Here is a 20612-nt window from a genome sequence, read left to right as displayed (position 1 = left end):
TCAGGGCAAAATCCCACTTCTGGGGCAGTGCATCCACTCCACTTGACCCTTGCATCGGGAACCGTGAGAAAAACTGAGGAAGCTTCTTGTTTACTGCCGAGGCCATGAGGTCTATCTCTGGCTTGCCGAAGTGCTTTACTATCCATTGAAACACTGATTCCCTCAGTTCCCATTCCCCTGGGACTATACTTGTGCGACTTAGATAATCTGCCAGTTGATTGTCTTCTCCTGGGACATGTAGTGCCGATATTGACTGTAGGTTTTCTTTGGCCCATACCATGATATTCTGTACTTCTTTTAACAGCACTTGACTCCGCGTACCTCCTTGTCTGTTTATGTAAGAGACGGTTGTACGACGGTCCGAGAAAATACGCAGGTGTGACTCTGACTTCTTCACCAAAGAACTTTATCGCTTGCCACACTGCTCTTAACTTTGTGGTTGGAAGAGAATTCTACCTCTTGAGCTGACCATAGACCTTGACAAGTTCTGCCCAGCCCGTGAGCACCCCAACCAACGGCGCTGGCATCTGTGGTGATGACTTTGTACTGGGGACTTGCCAGTGACGACTTTCTTGGCCTTAATTGATCGATTTTCCCACCAGAGCAAGGTATTTTTTCTGAATTTTTATCCTTCTTTCCAACGGAATTTTCCTTCAGGTGTAACTTAGAAGAAACCACTACAGAGGTCTCATCCTCCACCTTGCCCATGGAATTACTTCCACTGTGGAAGCCATCATGCCCAACAGGCTCATAGCCGACCTCAGGGATACACTGTCGCTCTCGTAGATTAGGATGATTAACTGATGGATTTTCTCACATCTTTTTTCGGTCAACGACTTTTGGAATGACATGGTATTTATTAACACCCCTAAGAATTTACTGTTTTGTACCGGTTTTAAGCAACTTTTCTCCCAGTTTACCAGCCACCCGTGCTCCTGAAGAAACTGGATAGAATAATCTCTGGCTGCTACAGCTTAGTTTTCTGATTGCGCCACAATCAAGAGGTCATCGAGATAGGCTCAAATGATGATCTTCCTTCTTCCTAACTCCTCTATCAGTACTACCAAAACCTTGGTAAAAACCAGAGTAGATGAGGTAAGGCCTATTGGGAGGCAAGTGAACTGATAATGTTCTTCTCCTATGCAGAATCTTAGGTATTTTCTGTCGCTTGGTGTGATGGGGATGTGGAAATAAGCATCTCTCAGATAGAGACCATATAATCGCTTCTTCTGATTCCCATAAGAATAGACTTTGTGGTCTCCATATGGAATTTATTTTCTTTATGCGATTGTTTAAATTTCTTAAATCTAGTATAGTTCTGTAACCTCCAGAACTTTTGCTTACTATGAACAGACGGGAGTAAAAGCCTGACCCCCTTTCTGCAACGGGTACTCTTACGACTGCACCTGAGACAATGAGCCCCTCTAAACTTGACTTCAGCGCTTCTCTTTCTATCTTCGAAAGAGCAAGCCTGGAACTTAAAAATTTCGCCCTTCTTGGCCTTGAAAGAAATTCTAGGCGGTAACCTGAGGTAACCACCTTCAGCACCCACTTGTCTTCTATGGTCCGCTTCCAAATGTGAGCAAATTTTAGCAGCCTTCCTGCTACCGGAACCTGCTCCACAGGAGGCCCACTGACACTACTTCTGTCCGGTTCCAGAACTTTCGCCTCTTTTCTTAATATATTGGCGAAAAAATGCTTGCGATGTGCCTGAGGCATATCTTTCACGAAAAGGCCTACCTGGCCTGTACGATCTGGCTTGTCTATATGATGACCTTGCAGAATAAGTGGGAAACCTCCCCCTTTTGTCTTGTGGCAATCTTACTGATTTGCCCCCTGACATTCTTTGAATCATTTGATCCAATTTACTGCTGAAAAGAAAGGCACCTTCATACGGCAATGTAGCCAATTTGTTTTTCGAATGTGAGTCTGCTGCCCACGACTTTAACCACAAAGCCCTTCTAGCAACAATGCCTGACGTCCGAGATTTGACTGCAAAATCTAATCCGTCTAAGGATGCTTAGTTTTTGCTAATTTGGTCACGGGACACCTTTTCTTGTAAGTCCTCCTGCAGTGTGGAACACCATATCCTAAGTGCCCTGGAAAGTGAAGACTTCATAGTAACTGACATGGAAATATGCAGCCTTTTTTTTTTTTTTTTTTTTTTTTTTTTACATGTGTTTTATTGAAAATTTGCACATTAAGCACTGTACATGCAAACAAATTGAAACATCTTCAGTCATCATAGCAAGGATTGCAGTATTTAGGTAGTATATATTGTTAATGTGAGATTGTCATCATAAACTGTGACCATATAATCCTTACAAATCTAATAATACCAATGATATTGAAGTTTTGGTAACTGGAAAAATGAACATTTAGACAATTATATGTGTGCTTCTACATAGTAATCTTATGCAGCCTTTTTAAGGCACTCTCCATTCTCTTCTCCATCGCGTCTTTTAACGATGCCCCATCCTCCAGGGGAATGGTTGTACCTCCGACACTGCCGCATCCACCTTGGGAATGCTACACCATTTTAAAAATTCTTCATCTTCAATGGGAAACATTTGATCAATTCTCTTAAATGAACCCACTCTTTTCTCAACACTAAGCCATTCCTTAGACAAAATATCTTTAACTACATTGTGCACCGGAAAACATCTCCCTTTTTTAGATCTGTCCTCGAACAGGGCATCAGTCAGATTTCACAGGCTGTTTGTAGTTAGAATCCTATAATTAAATAAACGCTCCCCTTCCGGCACTTCACCAGATCCATCTTTATCGGGATAACCATCCCCAGATCCACAATCATCATCCTTATCCAGACTAGTCTGTGATCTAGACTTCTTATTTCCTAAGAATTCGTCTTTAGTGACAAAGTTCTTTTTCATCCAGGTCATTAACTCCGAAATCTGTGATACATTTGGAGCAGCATCCCTCCTTGCTAAACAATCCTGGGTACTTGTGTATTATCTGGGCGCCCAAATTTTTTCATCGCACGTTAAAAAATTGCGTTGCATCGCATACACTCATATCGCATGCGATTCGGCGCGATTGGACCCAATTTTTAATCGCACAGGCACCCAGATGCCTGATTCTTATGTTAAATGCCCCCCCCCCCAGACCCGATTTTTCATTGTACACCCACCCTGATGGGTGATTACTATGTTAAATGGCCCCCCGTTGTTAACGCCACCCCAGTATCAACGCAAACCCGAAGCGTGGTGAGCACAGCGGTACGCGTCCTCCGACCTTTTTCATACCCCCACTATCCACGTGGCGAACGGACGCGTAATACCTGTGAAGTAATGCGCTGGTATTACGCGGGGCTCGCCACGCTTGTGGCTCGCTGCGCTCGCCACACTATATGAGATCAACTCCACGCCGACGTGGATAGTGGGGGTATGAAAAGGTCGGAGGACGAATATCCAAGTTGGTGTGGAGTTGATTTTATATAGTGTGGCGAGTGCAGCAAGCCACCGAGTCCGAAGCGTGGCAAACGGACGCGTAATACCTGTGAAGTAATGCGCTGGTATTACGCGGGGCTCGACCTGCTTCAGGCTCGGTGGCTCGCTGCGCTCGCCACACTATATAAAATGGACTCCACGCCGACGTGGATAGTGGGGGTATGAAAAGGTTGGAGGACGTGTACCGCCGCTCCTCGCGGGCTCGCTGCGCTCGCCACGCTTCGGGTTGGAGTTGATACTGGGGTGGCGTTGGGGGGGAGGGGGGGGGGCATTTCACATAGTAATCACCCATCAGGGTGGGTGTACAATTAAAAATCGGGTTTGGGGTGCATTTAACATTGTAATCAGGCATCAGGGTGCCTGTACAACGTATAATCGCATCGCATGCCACTAGTTAAGGCATGCGATGCGACGCAATATTAAAATTGTACACTCCTCCCGGGAAAGGCTCAAAATCGGGTACAATCCGATATAATCCGAATAATACACAAGTACCCAATCCTGACATAACACATTCTCTCTCTCTCTCCTGCAAAGGGCTTGTCACAGGCAGGACAGACTTTGGTATTCTTCTTCTTGTATGTCTTCTTTTTAGGGGCTGAAGGCACACTAAAAAGAAGAGTAAAGACAGTAACTAACTAATCTATAACCGAAAATAAAGTAAATAACCAGTCCTCAAATGAGGACTTACCTGGGCAGCGGTATATCAAGTTTGGGAGAGGCATCCTCCATAAGGGCAGCAGGTAACTCCAGCGCCTATAACACCGGCCAGGCGCTTTTAATAGCCCCACTTGCTGTGTGGAACGCATGCGGCCGCTGGAACGCAGGCCGCTTGCACTGGCATCATAACTACGCACCCTCATCGCTACTGCTGAGGCGCGAGCGATCCCCTGACACGCAGGACGTGTGCCCCGGAAATGAGATGCCGTCGGATAACATGCATACCCACGCCGAGGACACCGCCATGCTTCCCCGCAGTCTAGATCCAAACAGCCGCAGAAGGAAGCCACAGCAGGGTAAGAACGCCATTACTCACATGGGAATACCATTAGCTGCTATACTTAATTTCCATCCCTGCCACCGGCCCGGACAGCATAACAGGCTCAAGGCACCACCAACCTGCACTGCCCAGGACCCAACAGCATAACCAGCTTGCTTGGTATTTCAAAATAAAAGCCAAAATACTAACTAACTACCTGTCACAGACAGAGGAGACAGAAAAAATACTACTGTTAACAGGGAGGTGCTGAGATATATAGGGGAGGAAGAGGAGGAGCTAGATCCTAGGGGAAAAACTGCCTGTCTAATTGGAAGAGTGAGAGGGATAAACCCAATGTTAAGGCTGCCATGAAGTATGAAGGAGAAAGGGTTCTCTAAACTAGGACTACAGATGCACTCAGCCTTTTGACACTTTTTTGAGACATGTGATTGGCCTCAGTTGCTAAGGTTGCTGGTGGTCAGGGATTTCCATGTGTACTCCCTACAAGCGTGGGGTGAGGGGGGGTCAAGGGCTTATGTAAGCCGATAGCAACAAGATGCATAGCTTTTATTGGCTTCAACTGACAAGCCAATGATCTGCAGATTGTTTTGTGCATTCCTGTTCTCAAAGCCCTCTATTTTACATGACTTTCAGTAGTTGTAAACTACAGAAAAGTAGTTGCGGTTACAAAAGCTTTTCAAGTAGGGGACAAATGATATTTATATATTTCATTAGTCCGTTGCAACAATTGTGAGCTGTAATGTCATTCGATTACCTCATTGTCAAAAGACAGATCATCAGCAGAAAAATTCTTAAGGTGGGTACACATGGGGCAATATGATCGTTGGCAATCATATTGCTCAGCAATCATATTGCTCAGTGTCCCATTTTCATTAGCGACCAGAGATGGTTGCTGATGACATGTCACACTGCTGGGGGAAGGCAGGGGAAGTCGCTGGTCGGACCAGCGACCGTTAGGGGGCTGAAAACGGGAGCACACACCCGGCAATTTTTATCGCCGGTGCACACTCCAATTGCTGGCAATTTGGTCGCTCAGTGACCATATTGCCAGCAATTTTTTTTGCTCTTGTGTACGCACCCTTAGCCTTCACTAATGCTGTTTGTCCACTTGTACAGTATCATTTGCTGCTTAGCCACAGACTTCTCCATTTCTCTCCAAGGGTTGCGCTAGCATGCCCTAGGGGATAGTGGGGCATGAAATACCGCCTGTCTGCTAAAAAAAAAAAACCCCTGAAACCCCATGTCGATCTTGTGACTGTCGACCTAGCCCATGTTGACCTAATGCTTGTGTTGGCCTAACTTTAAACAGAAATAAATTATTGTTTCAAACTAGTATGCTACAAATACTTAAGTAATGGCATAAAACAGGATGAGCAATCAAAAAAAATCTGTGATTACAATATGCTGGTGTGTGTGTACTTCACTGATTACTGATATAAAGGTACAAAAAACATAGAAAAAGCTGATCAGTGGAACATTGTTAACCCTCTGCTGCCTGCCACAACATAGAAACATTAGCATAAAAACTGAGAATTTTGCAGTGTAATAGTTATGCCGAACTGACTAAGCTAAGGAAAGATCTTCTGTTTTATTGTGAAAACGGGATGTTGCCCATAGCAACCATTCAGATTGTGTCTATAACTTTGCAGGATGCAATAATGAAATTATAGCTAGACTCCGATTGGTTGCTATAGGCCTGGGGTAGCCAACCCTAGTCCTCGAGAGCTACCAACAGTGCATGTTTTGCAGGTCTCCTCACAGAATCACAAGTAAGCTGATTAGCTCCATCTGTGTGTCTTTTAAAATGTGTCAGTGATTAATGAGTGCAGCTGTGCAGCAGCTAGGTTGTCTGGAAAATGTGAACTGTTGGTAGCTCTCGAGGGCTAGGGTTGGCTACCACTGGTCTAGTAGAACTTGTCTTCCAATTATCATTAATAATTTTTTTTTTTTTTTTAGCAAAAATGCTGGAGACTGATAAAGAACATGTTTCGAAGATGCTGCGGTCTGTCTTGCAGTCAAACAAACATGGTGTAGTTTTACATCGTTTACAAAGCGAATATAAATCCCTCACTGGAGAATTTATTCCTTTCAAGGAAATGGGTTTCCACACTCTTGAAGCCTATGTGAAAGCCATCCCAACAGTAGTAAGGATTGATGTCAACCGTGTTGGCGAGGTAATGTGTTCGATCTTGATGCTAAATATTAATAAAATGTGCTGTAATCCTGTAGTAGATACTCAAGCGTAAACACCTTGGAGAAACTTGGTGAAAAATTAATGTGAATTTTGGTAAATTATGGGAAGACTATGCTTTTTCACGGCATTATGTGTTTTTTTTTTTTTTTGTTTGTTTTTTGGCGTGATGATTATACCGTTCTCTCATAAACTATGCATTTGTTTGTTGTGCTCCTTTGCCAGAAATGTGCACATTTATGAATTAGAATGCCATAGTCTTGTTATAAGCAGATGCTGCTTCTCTATTTTGTATATTGGCCGTTATTCAGTTAACAAAAAAAAGTAACATTGGCAGCAGGTTTAGAATAATCTGTTAATTGTTAAGTCAATACCAATTGAATTTTAGGTATATTTCCTGTATCATCATATTCATTTTCATCAGCTACAGGCTAGTATACAGTACTGTCCATTTAAGAGAAGAGAGTCCTGTTGTGATAGAATAACTGGACTGGATTTTCATCGTCAAAGCAGTCTGACTCGGTGAATGGATTGGACTTGCTGGACTGCATTTGGATTTGATTGTTGCTTGCGTCATTGGGAATGTCTGAATCTATATAAGTATACACTGTAGGATTTTTTTTAGGGCAGGGTGCTGGCCACCGAGCAGGGCACATTTTACGTTAGAAACAACAAATCATATTTAAAAAAAATTGCTCACTGCACCAGTATTACTCCCGTTGCACATTGTCGCACCGTAATCCCTATTATACCACACACAGTAATGCCTAGAACATAATATACCACACACCATCATTCCTATAAAATTATTTGCCACACACCATAATGCCCATTACACACTATGATTCTAACCCTAATATGTCTCCACATTCCAACACCCCCTTCATGCCAGCCTGCTCGACCCCCTAATCTGCCAGACACACACACACAATTTCATCAGCATCCCCCCCCCACCCTGGTATCCTGGGACTTTACGATTCATGCAGCCAGCAGCTCCATAGCACAACAGCTTGGGGAGCACCCTGCAGACCCTGCCCGTGCTGGCTCCATTGTTCCGCCACAGGCAGAAGGCTCCTCTCCCCGGGCTCTGGCCTGTGAGTTCTCTCCTTCCTCTCCAGGCTCCTGTCCCTTCACTCGCTGCTCGTCTCCTCACCTCCATCTCCTCACACCTCTCTGGCTGGGATAGGAGGTGGTGGGACCGCTGCAGCGTCTTCACTGTCCTGTGTCCGGGTTCGCTGGGCATTCACACCTTGTATCTTCCCGGGCGTCTCCTTCCTCCTGGGCTGTCATTAAGGCGGCTGCTTGCGGCTCCTTCACATTGACTGAATAGTATTGCACAGGGGAGGGCGACACCTGGAAGAGCTGACAGTCGCTGTAAGCATAGAGCTCAGCAGCTGTCAGCGCGGTGGTGGGCGGGTGTATTCAGGAGTCTATAATATGGGCATGGTGCAGTGCCCTGCAAAAAATTCTTGGCTGGAACCTTAGATTGTACAAAATTAACACTTGTCACCAAATAACTAGTTGCACATCAATATTTATTGTATGAACATGTGAACTAATGACCCCCCCCCCCCCCCCCCCAATAACTAGTTAAGCAATTTGAAGTTTCCAGGTTGCTTAGTTAGTCCATATTTACTCACCTTCCGAAGCAGTCACTGACCCTCACTAGCAATGTCTTCTGCCGGCCCGCACAAAGGGCGGATGGAGGATGATGTTGATGACGTGCAGGGTCAGCTACATAACTGGTATACACTAGACCTGGGGTAGCCAACTCAGTCAGCAACATAACTGGTATACACTAGACCTGGGGTAGCCAACTCCAGTCCTTGAGAGCTACCAACAGTTAATATTTTCCAGATCTCCTCACAGAATCACAAGTGAAGTAATTAGCTCCACCTGTGGATCTTTTAACATGCGTTAGTGAGTAATGAGTGCACCTGTGCAGCACCCAAGTTGTCTGGAAAATGTGAACTGTTGGTAGCTCTGGAGGAGTGGAGTTGGCTACCACTGCACTAGACAATGTGTCCAATATGGCGGCCCGATCCACTGGATTGAATGGCATATAATCTAGTGCAAACATGGGCTACGTGTAGCTCTACAGCTGTTGTGAAACTACCCAGCATGCATTGCCACAGTTTTGGCATTCCCTAATCGCAAATCTGTGGCTAGGCATGCAGGAACTTGTAGTTTTACAACAACTGGAGAGCCACACGTTACCCATACCTGGTCTAGTGCGTACTAAGCTTAACACTGTGAACCTTTTTGTATATTATGTCCTTTCATTTCAACCCTAGGAATTCCCTCAACATCTCATGCATTCCTCAACCATCCTCCACACTGTGGGTTGGAAACTGCTGTGGAAGTACACATGCCAACATACCCAAACAGCAATACTGAACCAAGACATGCTGTAATGTGTAGTTCCACAGCATCTGGAGTGCCACAGGATGCCTACCACTGGTGTAGAAGATGGTAGATGGATGTCTATCCCTTTTCTACACCATTGTTCTCAAACTCTATCCCCATGGGACATTTACCAATACACCACCCCAGTCCCCACCATCAGTGGGGAGACTCCATATATTATGGAGCTTCACTGCATCCTAAATATTTATACTTCTACACCTGCTACTGGTTTCTGTGGAACTCAAAACACTCCACCTACCGTGGCCTAGGCTACTAAGACATGCTGAGTCTTCTAGCCAACACTGTCTCTTTCAAGGCATTACTATATACAGTTGAAACTCGAAAAATTTGAATATTGTGCAAAGGTTCACTTATTTAAGTAATTTCACTTTAAAATGTGAAACTAATATATTATATAGACTTATTACATGCAAAGTGAGATATTTCAAGCCTTTGTTATAATTTTGATGATTACGGCTTACAGCTTATTATAACACCAAATCCAAAGTCTCAGAAAACTAGAATATTGTGAAAAGGTACAATACAATAATGTAGGATCAAAGTGTCCCACTCTAATCCGCTAATGAATCTAAAACACCTACAGTACAAAGGGTCGCTGTGCCTTTAGATGGTCTCTCAGTATAGTTCAGTAGAGCAGGTGCAGAAAACCATCATTAACGCCTCACACAAGGGGCCTTATTCTGATTCACTCGCCGTTCGGGGGGGGGGGACTAAAGACTGATTGTTGGTTTAAGCATGCACAAAACAGTTGCCCTGGTAAATAACTAGAGGACTGGAGCTGTTATAGTGTACATATTGTAGCCCAGCAGACAAAAACTGGGTCTGAGCACAAGGCCTGTATAGCTACTACTAAGAGGGCCAAAGGTGCCCCAGCTGTTGTTGAACTACACATCCCAGCATGTCATGCTTTTAGTTTTGCTTTTTGGCCATCTAAAACTGCTGGCATGCTGGAGGGCCAAAGGTTCCCCATCCCTTAGCTACAGGATGCTTGAGGGAAGGAAGAGTATTCAGGTGTGTTCAGTCCAACAGACAATTACAGATATTGGGGCAGATGTATTAAGCCTTAAGAAGAGATAAATGTAATGGTGCCCACACATGCACCGATCCCGGCGGTGCTATGCGATGGGGTGCGCGCTCCCGCGGCACCTCATCGCACAGTACAAAAAGTATGTGCAGCACATACTTTTTGTACTAGCTTTTTATCGCATCGCATGCACAAGGCATACGATGCGATGCTATGTGTGCTAGTTAAGCACAGAACGCACGCCGGGATCGACGCGTCTGTGGGCACCTTAAAGGCCCCCATACGCTATGCGATTTTCGGCCGATTTCTGCCCTTTGGGCCGATAAATCGGGTGAAATCGGCCCAAAATCGCAGGTGTTTGACATCTGATCTGATCTGATGCGCGGTCCCACGCACATCGGATCACGGCGTCGGACCTGCTGAACATCAGATATATCGGAATCTGACCCATCATGGGTGCTTTTTAGCACCCATGATGTTCAGATCCGATATATCTGGGGGAGCGGCAGGCGAGGACCGCAGGCGGCGCAGATGGAGACGGGGGGCGCGGCGGGAGAATAGGAAGAAATCCTATTCAAAAGACCGGGCGGCCGCTGATTGGCTGAGCTCTCAGCCAATCAGCGGCCGCCCGGTCTTTTGAATAAGATTTCTTTATATTCTCCCGCCGCGCCCCCGGTCTCCATCTGCGCCGCCTGCCGCTCCCCCAGGTAGCCGTCAATGCAGGTGGGGGACGCTGCGAGGCGGCTGGGGGGACGGACGCTGCGGGGGACAGACGCTGCGGGGGACACAGAGGTGACAATTATTTACAGCTGAGTCGGGCAGGGGGAGCCGGGAGCTGTCACTGTCAGTACGGAAGGAAAAAAAAAAGCCCATACAATGAATGGGCAGCCTGTGATTGGCTGAGCACTCTCTCAGCCAGTCAGCAATTGGCTGAGAGCGCTCAGCAGCCAATCACAGGCTGCCCATTCATTGTATGGGCTTTTTTTTATTTTCTTCAGTACAGACAGCTCCCGGCTCCCCCTGCCCGGCTCAGCTGTAAGTAATTGCCGCCTCTGTGTCCCCCGCAGCGTCCGACCCCCCAGCCGCCTCAATGGCCCCCTGCTCCCTTCACATTGCAGCTCCCTGGGAGTTGCAAATGATACATCGCATGCGATGTATCATTTGCAAAACTTGGCACATCAAGTGCCAAATCGTGTGTCCCTCTCCCGGCGAGCTGCAGGGGGGAATCAGGTCCGACTTGTCCTTAGGACAAGTCGGACTAATGTATGGGGGCCTTTAGGGTGATAAAGAGAGATAAACGTCCAGCCAATCACATTGTAACTGCTGTGTCTGAAAAAAGTCAGTAAGGAGCTGATTGGCTGGATGTTTATCTCTCCTTATCACCCTTGCATTTATCTCTTGTTAAGGCTTAATACATCTGCCCCAATGTGAATTGGAGACCATTTCAGGTGGCTTCTTACTGAACAGTACACTACATATTACATTGTCATGACTTATACCGGTGAACATTATACAATGCTGTACGTTGCATTTCAACTAAATGTACAATCCATGCCTAGAGGAATTAAAGCTATTTTTTAAGCTAATTCAAGCTATATTAAGGGCATATGGTTATATTTCTATTGATCTATTCCATTTATCGTGTTCTATATTTGAGAGTTCTGGTACCATGTGTGGAGGTTTGTTATAAAACATCTTGAATACATCCCTTTTACCCAGGAGGTTGGGTCATGGCAATCTCGGTGGCTGTCAGGAAGTCCATTCTCCTCATCTTTAACTTGTTTTCTTTTTACTTTGTTCCAGCTTCATAATTAAGGGCCTTTGAGATTTTCATTTACTTCGTGTGTGTGTGTGTGTGTCTGGTACAGTGCTTTTAAGCTGTTCCTCTGTGTATAATATGGCTAGACTAATGCTGGGTGCACACTTGAGAAATGGAACAACTGGCCACATGTCTAATGGACTAACAGATTTGACAATATTGGTAAGTGTTATGTACAAACAATATTGTGCATACACACTTACAATACGACTCCAAACATGGTTGGCCACAGAAACAGATATCGCATTACCCTCTCCAAAATTCTGCAAAGTACTAAAACACAGTGGTTCTGGACTGCTTCCTCCCTAAAACCAGCTTGTAGTAAAACTCACCAGCCTCCCCATTGTCAAAGACCACTCTTGTAGTCATATATGACCATTGCTCTACAATGGCCTCTGTTGTGCTCTATAATAGGTTTGTGAAGGAAGTGAAATGCTAGTTTCTTAGGTGTGCGGTGCTGCATTTATACGGTTCTGTGTTTTGACAATTTGCAATTCTAATCATAATTGTAGCCCTGATTATACACAATCTGGTTGTTAACTGTAGAGTCACACACTCTTTGCATATTGACTGTAGAGTCACACACTCTTTGTATATTTCTGATTGTAATTTCTTCTGTTCTACTTTTCGCTTGTTACAGCATGGTGATTGTTGTTTGCTCCATTGTTACACCCCCCTTACTTTTGTCAATGTTCTTGTCTGATCATTTTATTTACTGTACATACATTTATTTAAATGTGCCCTGTATTTGAAATGTGGAGGTCCGTTATTAACAAGTATAATTTACTGTACCTATACACCGAAATAAGTTATTAGAATCTTCCATGTAGCTCTTTTCCCAGTGCTCCAGACAGGTTTTTTTATTCCACATTAAAGCCCAGCAGGTAAGTAAATATAAAAAAAAAATTCGGATTAGGTCACAGGTTCTCTTAAATGTTATTGGTTATTCAAACAGCATTATGGATTTGATACCAGTGCTTTGTTGAAATGCTAAGTATTTGAGCAGACCCTGTCACACAGATGGTTTAAGGAGCTCATTATAAGAACTTAAAGTGTTGACTATCTTTTGCTTCAATTAAAATACTAAGTCGCCACATGTGATTTTAGTCCTGGAGAGAAGTTACAATAGCCAAGTCCCCTTCAACTTTTTACTTAAAAAAAAAAAAGCAATATGTAGTGTGGCGTGTCTGCCATGAATGCTAACACTCCATTAGTGCGCCAAGTTAGTGTTGTCGTTGTGAGGTATTCTCTCACCTGGGTGTGGATCTTGGGGTCACCGGTTATCGGGCGACATGGATAATAAAAAATGAAAAAGGTAAATGCATTCTCATGCATCGACCATTGTCATGTTGACCTTTTAGCTTGTGTCAACATGTTGATTTATTGACTCTGGACCTATTATCCAGATCTCCTCTCGCCTGCCCGCAACATTCTGCCAGCTTACTGCAGTTGGGCGCCTCTCCTTGTTGCTGCCGGCAGTGGCGGACTCTTCTGATCCCAGAGTGTAACCCATGCATGGCGTACAAGATTTAAGCTGAGCAGTATCCCTTGGACTGAACATTTGGAAGCTGCTATGTTAAGTTTTGTCTCCCTGTACTGTTCCATTGTACTGCGAAACACTTGTGGCGCCCTATAAATAAAATTATAATATAAGGAAACGCTATGCTTTGCTTTTTTTTCTATAATTGTTTGTGAACATAACATGGGTCAGTACGGATGGTGTAATGGTTAGCATTGCTGCCTCACAGCGCTGAGGTCATGGGTGCGATTCCCACCATGGCCCTAACTGTGCAGAGTTTTGTATATTCTCCCCGTACTTGCATGGGTTTCCTCCGGGTACTCCGGTTTCCTCCCACAATCCAAAAATATACTGGTGGGTTATTTGGCTTCTAACAAAATCAACCCTGGAATGAATGTTTGTGCGTGTACATGTGGTAGGGAATATAGATTGTAAGCTCCACTGGGGCAGGGACTGATGTGAATGTTCAAATATAGGTGACGCATCTAGGCTGACGGGGTGTGACATCATCACCCAACACTGGCGCCAGTCTATGCAGTACCTAATGTTCTTGTGCATGGGGGTGGGAAACCTTTATAGGAAAGTCATTTTCACATTCTTCTTTGTACTCTGATGAAGGATTAAAACTCTGCAACTAGTAAGCACCTTTAGCTGCTTGTGGTGTCAGCTTTATTGCAATCGTACAAGTCCTCTTATTGACTGCCACCAGTGCCACACACAATGCTGTACTATCTTCTCTCGGAGGGCACCGGGGCTATTATACTCAGTCGGATTAAGCCTCATCCCCTGAAAAGTACCTTGGCCTAGCCATAAGCTCTACTGCTCCGACTGTATGAACATATATTTTATAATATGCTAGATGAACTAAAATTAAATAATAATGTTTTATTTGTTTTCCAAGGCTACAAGACATGGATTGGAATGATATATGTGGATCACTATCATACTAACCCGGTGCTTGTATGTTTCTGCAACATTCTTCTGACAATGAGTGCCGAGAAGAGGCTGAGCGAGTCACCTGCATACTATGCATTTAGTAATACAACAGGTTAGTGACACAGTTCTCTTTCTCACCTCTAAATCTTATAAATCCCAAATGCCACCAAATCCTGGCCACATTCTAGACAACTAAATTGCTGCCATATGTGTCTGAATTAATTTAATTCAATAGCACTGCATGCACCATGTCTGTTCACCATTGCCATTCTGTTCCACTCACATTGGAGCTTTGAAGTATTGACTGTAGCCATAATGGTATCTTCATTGCATTCATGGGACTAAGGGCCTGATTCAAACATAATCGCTAATTAAAGAATTCGCAAATCGAGCAATTATGGAACCACTGTACATGCTTAATGTTCGCATTGTGCATGTGTGAGGGTGAATAGTGACAGATAATGAATCAAAAACGTAATCCTCTCGCAATTTCATTGACAGGAAGGCAGCGTTTGTAGGTGGTAACCTGCTGTTTTCCTGGTGTGTTGGAATAAATGCAGGCATACCCAGACATTTTTGAGGAGGGTTTGTGAAGTCACGTCCACCCTGTCTCAGTTGCAGATTAGTGGAAGCCTCAGACATAAGGTGCCCATACACTTGTCCAATTTGAGCCAATTTCATCCGATCCCGACGCATCGGGCCAAGAAGTCAGCCAAAATCGGATGTGTTTGACACCCCCCTCAGGTCTGAAGTGTGGTCCCATGCCAAGGTACAATGTGCGCTCTTATGGGTCGTTAACGCCATCTGTGCAATACAAACATGGGAGCAGATCGTTAACGCATGGCATTGACCTTTTGACTGTCGACCTAACCCATGTGTCGACCAAGACAATTGTTGACCTTGCCCCATGTGGCCATGTCGACCTAGACACCTGATGACTTTCCAGCCCCAAAGGTGTCGACCTAATGATTGTCGACCATCTTAAGGTCGACCCATCGATCGTATCCCGTAATACAGGCTTAACAGTCTTAACACTGCAATATTATGAAAAAGAGAGTCAAATACAGCTCATCCCTATGCAGGGCTAGGCTACCGCTAGAAATTGTGTGGCCTGGGAATGATTTCTGCTTAGAAGTTCAGCCATGCGTGAAACCATTTACATAAGAATTTGTGATTGCTAAAATGTGTCATGGTTTTGGATCTACATGTTCTTTTGGTTTAGCTGCCCAGAAAACATATCATTTTTTTTCTTTTACAGGACCTCGTACATCAGTAAAAGCCAGAACAAGATGGCTCCTGTATTATACTCTCTTGAAAAACCCTAGACTCATAATACAAAGGAAACTAAAAGAAATGAATAATGTTGATTTGGGGAACATGGTGACACAGACCAGACTTATTCAAGCTTCTGTAATGGAGGCTGAAATAAGAAATAACCAAGAAAGACCAATTGATGTAAATTGTGTGGAAATACGTGAAAGGCGCTAGATACTTATTTAAGAATTGAAGAGTGTATGGAGGGAGAGAGAGAGAGAGAGAGAGAGAGAGAGAGAGAGAGAGAGAGAGAGAGAGAGAGAGAGGGCCAGATGTACTAAGCTTGAAACATGATAAAATGGAGCGTGATAAACTGCCAGCCTATCAGCTTCTACCTGGCATGTCACAGGCTGTGCTTGAAAAATTACCGGATGGAGCTGATTGGTTGGTGGTTTATCACTCTCCATTGTATCACTTTTCAAGGCTTAGTACATCTCACGGAGATAAAGCGAGGGAGCGAGATACAAAAGCATTTACTGTGGAGTGACTACCCCTGTGCCAGCTGCTGCAAAATACAAAATGTAACCATTGTTAATATTGAAAAGCATGAGCCTTTAGGTACAGGAACACAATATTCTATTCTATGCAAGAGGCTATGGCTTACATGGCTTTCAGTGCACCTTTAAATCTTTATGAATGTATTCATAATATTAATAATGTGCCATATCAGCCCGGGGCAAACTTATAAATGTACTCTTATTTATCTTATCTACTACCCCGCAGCCAGTCGGTGTTCCCCAAGGGTCAGTCCTTGGCCCTCTCCTCTTCTCCCTCTACACCACCTCTCTGGGCACCCTCATCAGCTCTTATGGCTTCCATTACCACCTTTATGCTGATGATACATTAATGTATCTCTCCTCCCCCGACCTTTCCCCGTCACTCCTGTCGAAGGTCTCAGAATGCCTCATGGCAATCTTAGCCTGAATGACCCAACGCTTCCTGAAACTAAACATGGCTAAAACTGAACTTCTAATCTTCCATCCCCCGAACATCCCCTCTTCTCCCACTATCTCCATTAGCATTGGTGAAACCGAGATCACCTCGACCGACCAAACGCGCTGCCTCGGTGTCATCATTGACTCCTCCCTCTCTTTCACCCCCCACATTCGTGCTCTCTCACAGTCTTGCCGCTTTCACCTCCGCAACATCTCGCGCATCAGACCATTCCTCTCCACTGACGCGACCAAAATTCTCATTCACTCTCTTGTCATCTCCCGCCTTGACTACTGCAACATCCTTCTCTCCGGGCTACCTCTCGCCCGCCTCGCAAATCCATTCTTAACGCTGCTGCTAGGCTCATCTTCCTCTACCGCCGCTCTACCTCTGCCTCCCCCCTCTGTCTATCTCTTCACTGGCTCCCCATTCCTTTCTGAGTTCTTTTTAAGCTCCTCCCCACCACCTACAAAGCTCTCTCCTCCATCGCTCCATACCTCTCTTCACTGATTTCTATCCACACTCCCTCCCGTCCTCTTCGCTCCACCGCCGACGGACCTCTCACCTAATCACCTCCTCCCACTAACCTGTCCAAGACTTCTCTCACGCTGCCCCCCTCCACTGGAACAACCTCCCTCCACCCATCAGGCTTTCTGATTCCATTACCTCCTTCAAACTCTCCCTCAAAACCCACTTCTTCCGACTAGCCTATCCCTCCTCCTCCTAACCTCTTTTGCTCCTCCTATCTGTTCCCATCCGTTCCTACTTATCCTATTGTTTTTCGTTCATCCACCCACCTCCTTTTAGTCTGTTTAGTCTTATGAGTAGGGTCCTCCTTACTCACGTACTCACCCTACCTCTCTACCTCACCAGTGCTCCTGCCCTGTTCTTCCCTTCCTCTACTTCACATGTCTTCAACCTGTGGCCCTCCAGATGTTGTGGAACTACATGTCCCAGCATGCCCTGAGGTTTTTTGGCATGCTCTTATAGGAAAAAATGTGGCAATGCATGTTGGAACATGTAGTTTCACAACATCTGGAGGGCCACAGGTTGAAGACCCATGCTCTACTTCATCTTCAGTCTCCTCGACAATTTCCACACCTACTTCAGAACTGATGCTGATTTTAGTTCTACCAGCTATACCCCTATTTATGCTGTATTTATCACACACCCTATACGTTACTTTGTGATTTGTTTTTTTGTTTGCTATGTACGGCGCTGCGGACACTTTGTGGCGCCTTATAAATAAACGTACTACTACTTATTTGTGCAAACATTTGCTAAAATAATAATAATCCTATTGTGGCACTAAATGTGTTCTGTAAATGAACTTAGGGCTTGATTCAGAGTTGCAAGCAAATTTGATGGTCTGCATCCAACTGCGCTGTTTTGTGATTGGTGCAACATCTGTACTGAACATGTGCCCCCTAAGCTGCAGCCTGTCAATCTGTTTTGGGCAGGGAGGGGGATGGTGACATTTTACAAAATGGGTGGCAAGTCACCCATGTTTTGGAGGTGTACAAACCTCATGGTCTGCATCTTCCAATGCCACATTTATAGCCACGACAGCATGAAAACATCGGTCACTCAGATGGCGAATGTTCATACCAGTGATTCAATGACTGCGTCTTCTGATGCAACAGCAGATCACAGAAGCCATCTAGAAGTGTTGATTTACATATGAGGCCTAGTGTGGCATTACCACTTTGACAACCTACAATTTAAGATCAGGCCTTTAGTGTGTGTGGGCTGTGTAGTATCAGTCCCATTACAACTGTATACAGATGTAGATGTTGTTGCAAGCATGTGCTGGTCATGTAGCATGAGAAAAGTAGTTAGCCATAACACAGCTGGAATATGTAGATAAACACGGAAACTAATATGTATTAATTTATATTATTATTATTTACGCAATACTGCACCCTGTTACTTTTTGCTAATAAAAGTGGTGTATTAATATATGTTTACTGTATTGGAGTATATATTTTTATCGATAAACTGCTGTTTGCTTATATAATGTTATAAACCTGCTTCTTTTTTATGCAGTTATGACCAGTATTCACTGATGTGCAACAACTCAGGTGTAGAAAGTTTCTACCAGAAACACCAGGGTACGTTGAGGGCAGCTGTGGCTTAGGTTGAGACAGGCAGTTATGCTTTCTGGTGGATCATTTAATTAGGAAATGAAAGAGCCAACATAACGAAATGGGACTTGTAGTGTCACTGCAGCTAGAGAGCCCCAGTAAATAAAATCCACTATAGTATCATTAGATAGATAGATAGATAGATAGATACTGTAGATATGCTAAATGTTTATGTGGAGATACAACAGTATTATGAAAATAAACAATATTGTTGACCCCAAAAGGCCATATGAGATCTTCATGATACCAACATGTCAAACAAGCATTCTAACATGTATTTACAGCCTCGTTCCTTTATTACTTCTCTTTCTCCACCTTTGCTGTCATCCCAAGCTGCTGATACACTGATACTGTGATGGTTTAGGGATCATGTTGCTTGGGATGCCAGCATTCAGAAGATCAACACTTTTTGGGTATGCAAAGAAAAGTGACTGTGGGCCTTATTCTGATCGGATCGGTGAAACGTGCGTACGGTCCGTCACACCGTGTGTTTTCCGTACGCTCACGGTGAGCGTAAGTCCGCCCACAGAACAGCCACACACAGATGGTCACAAACACAGACAATGGGGTGTGGCGTTCACTTGAGCGTACGCCACCGTGCATGGACGGATCTCCCTCTTAGCCACCGATACCTGGCGTACATCAGAGCGTACGCCACAGTGCACGGACGGATCTCGTCCGTTTTCCCACCGACACCTTCCGTATATCTGAGCGTATGCCACAGTGCACGGACCGGTCTCTGGCCATTTTCAATGGAAAACTCAGGGTGTGTTACCAATCGTGAGAGGAAGCGTACGTCCGTGCACTGGGGCATACCCTTCACATATATGGGCCTGCAAATATTGCCTTTGAAGTATAATTAAGACAATTACTTAATTATTCTAAGTGTTATTTAATAATTGTTTTCTATTACCTCAATTGTCTACCTTAAATAAACATCCTAATAAAACAACATTTTAACCCTCGTTACATGTATATTTATTATGTTCTAATGTGGCATTTTACTCACTATCTATGTGTCCCTCACATTGCATTAACTTTTAAATATAGTCATGTTGGTGTTTGTGTGTATGTACTAAATTATGCCCATAATTAGTTTGTTCCTAATTTTTAACATGTATACCTACCCTAATGTTATGTGTGATGTTTGAATGTAACAACAACAAACAATCATGCTTTTACACAATGTGTTATTTAACCATACAACCCATACATTCAGACCACATTCATTCGTTAACCTTTACGTTACATTACATATTTAAGTCACATTACACATCTGTATGTACCTGCCCTTACTAACACTCTAACATATTTAAAAAAAACACATACAACTTCTAAATGTATATTAAATTTTATTTTTAACCAAATAATAATACAAATTTAAAGGAGGTCCTCAAGTTGGGCAAACAGGATGGCCAGGTAAATGAGGGTGAGGTGAATCTCACCCAATGTGTGGACCACATCTTCCTGGTGCTGTTGATTGTCTGTGGTGAAGGGAAAAAATGGATCACAATTATGTTATAATATACACAAATGATTGTTGTATTTTAAAAGAAGAAGAAGTTAACTGTGAAGGGTAAACAAATTTTTATTCAACATTGAAGATGGGCCTGCTGTGAACATGGTACAAGCTACTATGATGTTTACACACACACATACATATGACATAACATCAAATAAGTAAGTTCCTCCTTCTTGGATGAATGTATGCTGCATCACAATTGGGAGGTTTGTGCTGGGGGAATCACCTCAAACCTCAGAATTACCCTGTGCGATTTAAGGGTAATGACATTGTTGAGGCTTAACCACTCCTTACTTTTTAAAATGTAGGACAT

General features: G+C 44.1%; 1 long non-coding RNA gene across 1 annotated transcript in view; it reads left to right on the top strand.

Annotated features, from left to right (window-relative positions):
- The window catches only part of LOC146074983 (uncharacterized), a 28716-nt gene extending 8974 nt beyond the window's left edge, over nt 1-19742 (top strand). The window contains exons 2-4 of the long non-coding RNA XR_014473490.1: nt 6427-6644; nt 14352-14498; nt 15645-19742. This is a non-coding gene — a long non-coding RNA (uncharacterized LOC146074983). The remainder of the gene's footprint in view (nt 1-6426; nt 6645-14351; nt 14499-15644) is intronic.
- Nucleotides 19743-20612: the final 870 nt, after the last annotated feature.

This window comes from Crinia signifera, chromosome 1, assembly GCF_055691185.1.
Source record: "Crinia signifera chromosome 1, ASM5569118v1, whole genome shotgun sequence".
Lineage (NCBI taxonomy): Eukaryota > Metazoa > Chordata > Amphibia > Anura > Myobatrachidae > Crinia > Crinia signifera.
This window is presented reverse-complemented; position numbering and strand designations above follow the sequence as displayed.